Genomic DNA, 12471 nt, shown 5'->3' on the forward strand with positions numbered 1-12471 from the left:
TTGTTCGTTTCCCAGAGTTAGGAGTCTCTCATATTCTGTCACCCTCTCTAATATTTTCACTCTTTTCCCCTTTAATTCCTTTCACTATTTTTTATCTTCCCCAAATGAAAGAGACCATAGAATGTTTGTCCTTCTCCGATTGACTTACTCAGCATAATACCCTCCAGTTCCATCCACCTGGAAGCAAATGGTGGGTATTTGCCATTTCTAAAGGCTGAGTAATATTCCATTGTATACATAGACCACATCTTCTTTATCCATTCATCTTTCGATGGACACTGAGGCTCCTTCCACAGTTTGGCTATTGTGGACATTGCCGCTATAAACATCGGGGTGCAGGTGTTCCAGTGTTTCACTGCATCTGTATCTTTGGGGTAAATCCCCAGCAATGCAATTGCTGGGTCATAGGGCAGATCTATTTTTAACTCTTTGAGGAACCTCCACACAGTCTTCCAGAGTGGCTGCACCAGTTTGCATTCCCACCAACAGTGCAAGAGGGTTCCCCTTTCTCCACATCCTCTCCAACATTTGTGGTTTCCTGCCTTGTTAATTTTCCCCATTCTCACTGGTGTGAGGTGGTATCTCATTGTGGTTTTGATTTGTAACAAATACATATTTCAGTGCAGTAAGGTAGAAGTTGTAATGGAGATGTACACAGGCATCTATGGATCAAAAAGAAGGTGTGATTCAAAGCTTTTCTGAACATACAGGATGTGTTCAGGAAAAAGCAGATTAATCCAGTTCGACTGCAACAGATCCTTGTGTAAAGGAGAAAAAGGTGTGTGGGGTGTGAGGCTCTACTCATAGAAAGATTTTTAAAAAATAAAGACTTAAAAAAGTCTTTATATGCTCTGAACCCTCACTAGTTAAAGTATGTTTTGTGAACCAACAGAATTGGTGTTACTGGAAGCTTGTTAAAGAAGCAGAAATCATTCCGGGAAACACTGCTATAGTCCCTTACTACTCAAAGTACAGTCTTTGAGACTAGTAGTATCAGCATCACCTGGGGACTAATTAGAAACATGGACTCTCTGGCCCCACCCTGACCTACTGAATCAAAATCTGCATTCTAACAAGATGACCAGCTGATTCATTTGTCCACTGGTGTCGAGAAGCACTATCCTCGGAGATTATGCCTCTACCAGAGGAAGTAAATGGGTGAGAACCTGGCTGAGTGGGAAGTTGGGGCAGGGGTGATACACCAGGGCATTCTGAAGGAACAACATGAGCAAAGACACTGAGGAGTAACAGCAACAAAACAGCAAATGAGACTTACAGAGCTAGATCTTGTGCTAGGCACTTTATATGCACTTATCTTTTGATCTCCACATTCTGTGTTTTCATCATGCTCATCTTTCCATGACAGACAGAAGGTGTAGAAAGGGGAATAGATAGCTCAATGTCACCCAGCTAGTGAATCCAGCCAGAAGGTGGATTTGACCCTAGCATTTCTCAAGCATCTGACAAATACCCCAAACCTTTGTGTATTTGCATAGGAAATTCCCTCTGCCTGGACTACTCTTCTTTATCTGTTAAAATCTCATTCATTCTTGGGATGCCTGGGTAGGTAGCTCAGTTGGTTGAGTGTCCAACTCTTGATTTCAGCTCAGGTCACAATCTCAGGGTTGTGGGATCAAGCTCCACTTCTACCTCTGCGCTCCATGAGGAATTTGCGTGGGATTCTCTCCTTCCTTCTCCCTCTGCCCCTCCCTCCTGTGCGTGCATGGGTGCACGCGCTCTCTCTCAAATGAATAAGTATTTAATAAATCTTTTTTAAAAATCTCATTCATTCTTCCAGATCCAGCTCAAAAGTCACCTCCTCTGTGATCTTCTTGCCTGTTTCCCCAATCACAATTAATTTCACATTCCTTGGGTATCTCTAACATCTCTTTTATATCACAATGCTATCATTTGTCATGGTCTGGCTTAGTTGGTGCTTGTCCCTCCCCTCCTCATCCCCAAATTGAATGTGATGTTTTGGAGAGTGGAAGCATGTCTCAGTATTTTCAGTTTTCCCAGTGCCTAGTTGGGTGCTTGATACCTACTAGACATGAATATTTATTTGTTAAAGATGAACCTAGGGATGCCTGGGTGGCTCAGTGGTTAAGCATCTGCCTTTGGCAGTGATCCTGGAGTCCTGGGATCAAGTCCCTCATTGGGCTTCCTGCATGGAGCCTGCTTCTCCCTCTGCCTATGTCTCTGCCTCTGTGTGTGTCTCTCATGAATGAATAAATAAAATCTTAAAAAAATATATATGAACCTGGATGTCAAGTCTGGCTGCATTTTTGACTAGCTATGTGAAATTCACAAAATCCCCAAACCTCTGTATCTATAAAATGGTGATGATGAAACCTACTCATAAGATGAGAAGAGACGAGCTATGTGAAAATGCCCAGCACAGTGCGGAGCACAAAATAAGTGCATCATAAATACCTTTTAAAGGAATAAAATACTTGAGTAAAGTGCCTTAGTGTAAAAGCAAACAGTAATAGTAAACAGTACCTCTTATTAAGTAAGTGCCAGACACTATTTAAGGTAGAACATACATATCAGCTCATCATTCTTCAAATACAACCTATTATTATCATATCCTCACTTTCCTTCAATAAGTAGTTAAACCAAGGCCGATACAGGTTAAGAAGTTTGCCTAAGATCTAGCGGAAAGCCAGATGGGGAACCTGATCCAAATGAATCCAAAACCTTAGCTTCCAGATTTAAAAAAAAGCATGACATTAAGTACTCCCAACCTGTGTACCATCCCATCCATATATCATACCACTATGCTTTAACCTCCAGAAATAGTTATTTTATCAAATTTGTACCGATTCCTAAAAAAATCTGAGCACTTTTTAAATTTAACTCCTTAATACTAGGAAAATACAGCTGTCAACAGTCACATGCGATTTGGCTGTTCATCATGAAATACAAGCTGTGTCAAGGGGAAGTGTGTTGAAACTGTTTGTTGCTGTACAGCACCGTGTATGCAACTAAAACAGTCAGGAACAGGCTTCCTACGTTCATGGAGATGTTTACAGACTGGCAAGTTAATAGGAATAAAAGCTGTAACCAAAGTATGAGTGATATTCTTTTGATGTCAGCTACATGGAGTCCTTCCTGTTACAGTAGTTGGATTTTTTTAAGGAGATTGGATTATAAAATTGGAAAGTGCTTCTCTTTACTGTACACTGTTTCCACTTCTCAATTATAAGGGAAATGAATTTAGATGTTTAAAAAATCAAATTATTTATCTTAGTGTTCCCTGAAGTTTGCAAACTGCTGAGCAATGTGATGCTTTGCCCTGCATTCTCCTCATTGAGTCTATCTGGGTAAATTAATTACAAGACAATCCTTAGGAATTAAGTGTATTTTAAGTTCAGAGGCATCTGCTTAGAGACTTCTAATACCGCTAAATAGTCCCTTTGGAAATGCACTCGTTAGTATGAGTGGTATAATTTTCATTTCCGCTGGCACTATGGCATATGACTTCTTCAGTTTCAGCTACCCTCTGATTGACCTGTCAAGGGCATAAACCACTCTGAAGATGTTCCAGTACCATTTGTGCTTCTCTAGTAGGTATAGGAGACCATATTGATTTGTTCTATGTGAAGGAATAATTTAGAAGATTATTTTCTCTGGTTTTAATACAACACATTCTCTGAATAAACATACACACATACACAGAATCTGAACTTATAATAAGCTTACTGGGCAATAGAACAAAACAAATAAACATTTTCTTAGATAACAGATATTCCGTAAGTCCCCAGGACATGAATTAGAAAAAAATCTATGGTATGATTAATCCATTATGTAAAATGGAAATGCATTTTTAAGTTGAATGCCAATAAGATGTTGGCAGGGGATTGGCAGGGGAGAGGGTACTTAGAACACAGAGAACTGAAAATTACATTTTGGATTTTTTTTCCCTCTTCTCTAAAATGGAATGTGGTGAGTTTTTAATATCACCTGATTTTTATGAAGCTACTGTGTTCCAGTTTGGAAAAATTCTGAATCGAGTGATTTTAGGAGGTCTGCTCTTTCCCAGGCTTGAAACAAAAAGCAAAGAATGGCCAACCAGCTATTATTCCCTCATTTATAAACAACATGGCACTGGGTGTCCTCCAGAAGAATGGGCATCCTCCACTCATCATCCATCCATCCCATCAACAAATCTAATTTCAATAGGTCAGGTATAGAGAAAAGAAGATATTAGTCCTTTGAATAAAATAGAGGCAAAAATTTGCTTTAAATAATAGAATTTTTAAACACACATAAAGCTTACACTCAGCTATCCCCAGAAGCATAGCTGACCCTCAGTAATATCACCAAATCAATCACTTCCGATGATGAAAATGATATAAAGGGACACTCACATAATACCTTATTAGTGTTATAAGGTATATTCATACATTTTATATCATTTATTCCTTGCAACAAACCTCTGAAGAAGTCTACATATGATGTCTATTAAAATTATACAGGCTTTAGAGGCAGCTCAGGTGGCTCTGCGGTTTAGCGCCGCCTTCGGCCCAGGGCCTGATCCTGGAGACCCAGGATCTAGTCTCACGTCAGGTGCCCTGAATGGAGCCTGCTTCTCCCTCTGCCTGTGTCTCTGCCTCTCTCTCTCTCTCTCTCTCTCTCTCTCTGAATCACATGAATAAATAAAATCTTAAAAAAAATAAAAAGAATATATAGACTTTGGAGTCCAGACAATTAGATTAAAATCTTGGCCCCTCAACATACTAGCTGGATCACCCTGGAAACTTGGTTAAACTTTCTGAAACTGCTCTCTCTGAGCTGGGACCTAGTTGGTGGTGACATAGCCAAATGCACCAAGAAGGTCAGAATCGTGGGTAAATACAGGACCCAGTATGGTGCCTCCCTCAGGAAAATGGTAAAGAAGATTGAAATTAGCCAGCACGCCAAGTACACCTGCTCCTTCTGTGGTAAAACCAAGATGAAAATGCGAGCTATGGGCATCTGGCATTGTGGCTCCTGCATGAAGACCATAGCCAGTGGCGCCTGGACCTACAACACCACTTCTGCCATCACAGTAAAGTCAGCCATCAGACTAAAGGAGTTGAAAGACCAGTAAAAGCTCCACCATTTGAAGCACTGCTAGCCTATAATAAATGGGTTAATTTATGTAATAAAATTACTTTGCCTTGTTGTTAAAAAAAAAAAACCCTCTCTGAAACTGTAGTAGGAGTAAATAAGGTAATATACAAAAAGCATTTTCCCAGTTCATGCCTCATGGTATGCTCACAATAACTGGTAGTTGCTATAATTATTCCATGATTTCAATAACTTACTCTTTTCCAATCTAGAAATATATTTCCCAAAATGTATCTTAATAACCAGTTTCTGGGCCTTTTTAAGCAAACATAAGTATTTATTGAATGAATGAATAGAAAGAACTCTAGTTCAGGAGCAATCAGGAAAAGGACACACGGGGAGAATAATAGTCATTCAGCAAATATTTATGTTCAAACTCTTACTATAGACCAGAAGCTATTATAGGGCAACTCATTTAATCCTCATAGCAATCCTGTGAAGTAAGTATTATCCTTTTGCAGATTTCAAAACTAATGGTCCAACGTGCATACAGACATACAGCAACTAAGGGACAAAGCCTGGAGTTAAATACTAGCCTTTGGCTCCGTGTCCAATGTTCATTTTTGGCACCTTTGTTTCTTAATCCATTATGGAATAATCTAAGACAAACCACAGTATTGTTAGCAAATCCTGTCTATTTCTCATGAGCAAGCCCCACAGGATGAGATAATTTCTTTCTAAATCTAATTCACTTGGCTATTCAGCATGACTCTTAGATGTATATAATGGTGTCATATCTGATACCATAGTGTTAATGTTAATGTGATTAATAGGCTTTCATCTACAACATGGACCAAATCATGCCTTTTGGGAAAAAATATGAAGAACTGAAATGAACCTTCTCTATGATCCCCACCTCTCACATTCTCATCCTCTGATACTAATCACTCCCCACAGACTGCTTGCTGAGTTAGGGGAAAATAGGAAAGAGGACTTGAAAAGGAAAAAGATTAGAAAAGGAAATACCTTGTACCCATTCATAATTGAGTACATGTGACTAAAATCTTCAAGAAAAGGATAGAGCCATTGTACATCAACTCCAACTCTGAATCAAACATCTGGGTAGGACACACTTCTCCATTACCCATCTTATGGAACCTTCCACATCCCCATGGACAAGTGGGCTGCTGCATATCTAGGTAGAGCAAGTAATTAGGAAGCAGGTAATTCGATTTTTAAAAACAAAACAAAACACACTGATTCATTCTTTCATTCCTTCAATATATACTTATAGAGCATCTTGTACATGTCTGGCATACAGCAAATACCAAAACACTTATAATTGTTTGCCAAATGAATTTAATTTTCCCACTGCAGTAAACTTGATAAACCAATCTCTACCCTCAAAAAATGTACAGTCTGGTTTGGAGAATAGTTAATAGATAATTACACTAATGACTGTTTACTTTCAATTATAATAAGTACATCAAAATAGCAGTATAGTGTGTTATGAGAGTGAATAATAGGAAATGGCATCCTAGACTAGGGCATAAGGGAAAAATTTCATGAGCAGGTGGTATTTAAGCTAAGAAGGGGGAGCCTGATTTAAGCAGAGAGTAAGGGCCAGGTCATTCTAGGCAGAAGTGCAGCAAATTCTTTATCATGGCCTATGATGCCCTATGATCTGTCTCTGCTTCCCTCATGACCTCGTTTCTTACCAGTTCCCTTCAGTCACTCTTCTCCAGACTCATGATCTTCTCTCTCCTTTTAATCATGTCAAATTTGTTTCTATTTCATGAGGCTTTTGCATTTACTGTTCTTTGTGTCTAGAATGCTCTTATGCCAGCTCTTCATGTAACTGGCCCCAGCATCTGGATCCCAGTTCAAAATCGCTTGTTCCAAGAAGCCTACCCATCCACCATATGGGATGCCATTTACCATTCCATCAGTCACCATCTACCCTATCACAATCTACCAAATCCTTTAGAGCAATTATTAATGCTTGATGATTTGTTTACTTGTTTGTGTCTATCCCCTCCAACTAGAAAGTAAGTTCCATGACAACCAGAATCTTGTATGCCTGGCAAAAGTAATCACTCAATAGAAATTGAATAAATGAATAAGTCTTAGCATTTATGAAGGCCCTCTCGTTGAAAAAGATGTGGCATCTTCCAGGAACAGAAACACCAGTATGGTTAGAACATAGTTTAATAGTCTATTAAATGTTAGTTCTTTTTCAAATGAATATATCTATACATACAAGAGATAAGGGCTCCTCAATCATATTTTAATCAGCTTGACAGTAAACACAAGTGTCTTCTTACACAGAGTATAGCTGCTTTGCGTATAATAGGCACCCAAACTTTTGACTGATAAAAAATTATTCTTGTCTATTAAGGCCCTTATACCTCCTTTTTGCGTACAAAATTTCAACTTCAAAAGTAGTTTCCCAACCAGACAACAAAAAGAAATAAAAAGCATTCAAATTGGCAAAGAAGAAGTCAAACTCTCTCTCTTTGCAGATGACATGATATTGTATCATGTCATCAGAACCCAAAAGACTCCATCCCAAGGTTTCTAGAACTCATACAGCAATTCAACAATGTGGCAGGATACAAAAATCAATGCACAGAAATCAGCAGCATTTCTATACACTAACAATGAGATTGAAGAAAGAGAAACTAAGGAATCAATCTCATTTACAGTTGTACCCCAAACCATAAGATATCTAGGAATAAACCTAACCAAAGAGGTAAAGGATCTGTATTCTAAAAATTATGGAACACTTATGAAAGAAATTGAGGGAGACATAAAGAGATGGAAAAACATTCCATACTCATGGATTGGATGAATAAATATTGTGAAAATGTCTATGCTACCCAGGGTAATTTACATGTTCAATGCAATCTCTATCAAAATACCATGGACCTTCTTCATAGAGTTGGAACAAATAATCTTAAGATTTGTATGGAACCAGAAAAGACCCCAAATAGCCAGAGGAATATTGAAAAAGAAAACCAATGCTGGGGGCATCACAATGCCTGACTTCAAACTGTATTACAAAGCTGTGATCATCAAGACAGTGTGGTACTGGCACAAAAACAGACACATAGATCAATGGAACAGAACAGAGAACCCAGAAATGGACCCTCAACTCTATGGTCAACTCATATTTGACAAAGCAGGAAAGAATATCCACTGGAAAAAGGACGGTGTATTCAACAAATGGTGTTGGGAAAATTGGGCAGCCACATGCAGAAGGATGAAACTGGACCATTCTCTTATACCATACAAAGATAAACTCAAAATGATTGAAAGATCTTAATGTGAGACAAGAATCCTTCAAAATCCTAGAGGAAATCACAGGCAACAACCTTTTTGAATTTAGCCACAGTAACTTCTACAAGACACATCTATGAAGGCAAAGGGGAAAAAAAAAAAACAAAAATGAACTATTAGGACTTCATCAAGATAAAACCTACACAGTGAAGGAAACAATCAACAAAACTAAAAGGCAACCTACAGAATGGGAGAAGATATTTGCAAATGACATAAGGATAAAGGACTAGTATCCAACATCTATAAAGAATTTATCAAACTCAACACCCAAGAAACAAACAATCCAGTCATGAAATGGGCAGAAGACATGAACAGACATTTCTCCAAAGAAGACCTACATATGACCAACAGCCACATGAAAAAATGGTCCACATCACTTGCCATCAGGGAAATACAAATCAAAATCACAATGAGATACCACCTCACATCAGTGAGAATGGCAAAAATTAACAAGACAGGAAACAACAAATGTTGGACAAGATGTGGAGAAAGGGGAACACTCTTGCACTCTTAGTGGGAATGCAAACTGGTACAGCCACTCTGGAAAACAGTATAAATGTTCCTCAAGAAGTTAAAAATAGGGGATCCCTGGGTGGCGCAGCAGTTTAGCGCCTGCCTTTGGCCCAGGGCGCGATCCTGGAGACCCGGGATCGAATCCCATGTCGGGCTCCCGGTGCATGGAGCCTGCTTCTCCCTCTGCCTGTGTCTCTGCCTCTCTCTCTCTCTCTCTGTGACTATCATAAATAAATAAAAATAAAAATAAAAGAAGTTAAAAATAGAGCTACCCTATGACCCATTGATTGCACTACTGGGTATTTACCCCAAAGATACAGATGTAGTGAAATGCCAGGACACCTGCATCCCAATGTTCATAGCAGCAATGACTACAGTAGCCAAACTGTGCAAGGCGCCATGATGTCCTTCAACAGAAGAATGGATAAAGAAGATGTGGTCTATATATATAATGGAATATTACTCAGCCATTAGAAATGACGAATACCCACCATTTGCTTCAATATGGATGACACAGGAGGGTATTATGCTGAGTGAAATAAGTCAATTGGAGAAGGACAATCATCGTATGGTTTCACTCATATGTGGAATATAAGAAATAGTGAAAGGGATTATAAGGGAAAGGAGGGAAAATGAGTAGGAAAAATTGGAGAGGAATACAAACCATGAGAGACTCTTAACTCTGAGAAACAAAAAAAGGGTTGCGGAAGGAGAGGTGAGTGGGGTGATGGGGTAACTGGGTGACGGGCACTAAGGAGGGCACTTGATGGGATGAGCACTGGGTATTATACTATATGTTGGCAAATTGAATTTAAATAAAAAATTTAAAAAACAAAAACAGAAGTAGCTTTCCATCATTATCTCAATGGATGACTCACTAATTTAGCTCTGTCAATGAATAGATATATTTGATTGTGCCAGCCATAAAGGAATGCACTTACTCCCTTACAGTTTGGGTTGGGGATTTGGACAGAGTTGGAAGGAATATCCCTTGGTAAGCCTAATTTTATACAGTATGCACTAAAGACTCATCATATTACCAAAGAGTAATATTTGTTTTGTTTGTGCTCTATATTCTTGAGTAGGAAGGTATTATTTCCCAGCACTCACAGATAATCTTTTCCAAGCTTTCTGCTCTGGCCACACACCCCAGAAAGTGAGTGCTGGTAGAAAGAGACTGACAGTTTAATAATTAGGAGTAGCAAAGTGTGGAAGAGGCATTTCATCTGCATGAAACCTTCCCCCCAGAGCAATTCCAGAGCTCCCTAACACATTGACTTTGAAGCCTGTGAGGTTTGAAAACAGAGCCTCCTAGGGGAATTTTACTGTAAAATATCTCCCTGGGTCCCTACTTCAGTTCTTTCCCACTAGGCCCTCCAAAGTATTGGTTTGCTTGACAATTAAGGGAGAATTGTCAGATGATTCTTAGACTTGAACATTCGATGCAGGCAAAAACACTTCATATCCCCAAGATGGCTGCCCAAGATCAATTTTTGGATTAATTCTGGGGGGAAAGATTGACAATCCACATAATTTCAGGACCAATAAATTTAGGTCTAATAAAAGAGGTGGGGTTTTTTGACTTAATTCTGGAGAAAACTACATCTGGTAGATCTAGACTACTACCACTAGAAAATTTCTTACGGTCAGGGAACATGTCTGTTTTCTTTGTACTAATCAATTAGCATTGGTCCTGGAAAGTCATACTTGGATAAATATTAATGAATGATCATCAAAAATCTATCTATCAATTTCTGCAAGACTATGGTTTAAAAACAATTCAATTGCACTAATTTAATGTCCTCCTAAACAGGTCCATTATATTGAGGAAAAAATTACAGCTGTAATAGATCTTATCTTTATCAAGCTTTTGCAATTAGTGCCTTTTGACATTGTTGTCAAGAATTTAAAAAATTTATTCACCGTATAAATGGGTAACTTGGGTTCTTTGGTTGCAAGCAAAAGAAATTCATTCTAACTTAAGCAGAAAAAGAATACACTGGAAATATATGGCAGCTTTGAGTTCTACTAGATGGTTGCAGAAAAGGACAGGCAGCTTCAAGAGTCTGTAATAATCTGGGTCTCAAATGAGTGCACATTAACAATCTTTTTCCATCCTTACGTCACTCTGCTCAAGATTCAGAGTCCTAGACGAGACTGGTTGCCCCAGTCTGGGTCATAGGCCCATTCCTTGACTAAAAGAGAAAAGGGAACTTTTATTTTCCTCCTATCAACAACACACAGTAGTAGAGAACAGGTAATGCCCTTATCAAAAAAAGGAATGATCTGGGGGTACTTGGGTAGTTTAGTCAGTTGGGTGTCTGCCTTTGGCTCAGGTTGTAATCCCAGAGTCCTGGGATGGAGCCCCATGTCAGGCTCACTGCTCAGCAGAGAACCTGCTTTTCCCTCTCCCTCTGCCTCTCCCTCTGCTCATGCTTAAGTAAATAGATAAAATATTTTAAAAACAAAGAGGAATGGTGGAGGCTGATAACTCACAGCTATCGACTATGGTGGGTGAAGAAGCGGGGAAAGCAATGAACATTTCTTGAGCACCTGTACATATCAAACACATAATATGTGAATTATCTTATACATATGTCTCATTTCATCCTTAGCCATTCTGAGAGATGGGCATTTATCTCTATCTTACAGATAAGGAAACTGAGCCTCAGAGAGGCTATGTGACTTGGCTAGCACCACCCAACTAATAAGCTCTCAAGTGAAGATCTGGATCCTGTCTTTTCTGATATCTGCACTATAATGTGTGTCCCAAGCTTAAATAACTATTATTCATGGGTTATTGTCAGCCCCGAGGGAATATACTGAATGGGGCTTTAGAAAGGCTGATCTTTACTGGAGAAAATGTAATGCTTTATTTACTGACTTGATTGGTGAAATAACGTACATCTGCAAAGGTATAGTAAGGGAAAGAGCACAGGACTGAGAATGGAAAGAAAGGAGTTCACATCCTGGCTTTGCCACTTTATAGTTGTGTATCTCTGGGTAAGTGTCTGAGATAGGAGTTCCTTGGCTGAAAAAGGATACTGACTTAATGACTCCCTTGCGGGAGATAGCAAACGCACAGGCCTTGGCATCTCTGCTGGTTCTTAGCCTCTGTAAGACCTCATTTATTTTTCATGCAAAATAAAGATAATATCTATGATATAATATTATCATAGGAATTAAACAAGACAGCACACAGTAAATGCTCAATAATTCTCATGAAGCTCAGGAAAGGTAATATATGTGAAGATGCTTTAAAACCAAAACTGCAAATGACATCAAATTGGGCAGGAAATTTAAAAAACTGAACCATAATTTTTTAAAGGCCTGAAAAATGATAGGATGGATATTCTTTTGAATGGAAATTAATATTTAGGGGGATCCCTGGGTGGCTCAGCGGTTTAGCGCCTGCCTTTGGCCCAGGGCACAATCCTGGAGTCCCGGGATCAAGTCCCACATCGGGCTCCCGGCATGGAGCCTGCTTCTCCCTCTGCCTGTGTCTCTGCCTCTCTCTCTCTCTCTCTCTCTCATGAATAAATAAATAAATAAATCTTAAAAAAA

The 12471-nt window shown here is 39.0% G+C and overlaps 1 protein-coding gene and 1 pseudogene across 7 annotated transcripts in view; one reads left to right on the forward strand and one right to left on the reverse strand.

Annotated features, from left to right (window-relative positions):
- LOC144310722 (uncharacterized) overlaps positions 1–12471 on the reverse strand; it is a 196855-nt gene that overhangs the window by 111090 nt on the left and 73294 nt on the right. The gene's annotated exons all lie outside the window — the stretch shown is intronic.
- Positions 643–5095, forward strand: LOC144311590 (large ribosomal subunit protein eL43 pseudogene; annotated as a pseudogene).

The sequence above is a fragment of the Canis aureus genome, chromosome 3 (assembly GCF_053574225.1).
Source record: "Canis aureus isolate CA01 chromosome 3, VMU_Caureus_v.1.0, whole genome shotgun sequence".
NCBI classification, from domain to species: Eukaryota; Metazoa; Chordata; class Mammalia; order Carnivora; family Canidae; genus Canis; species Canis aureus.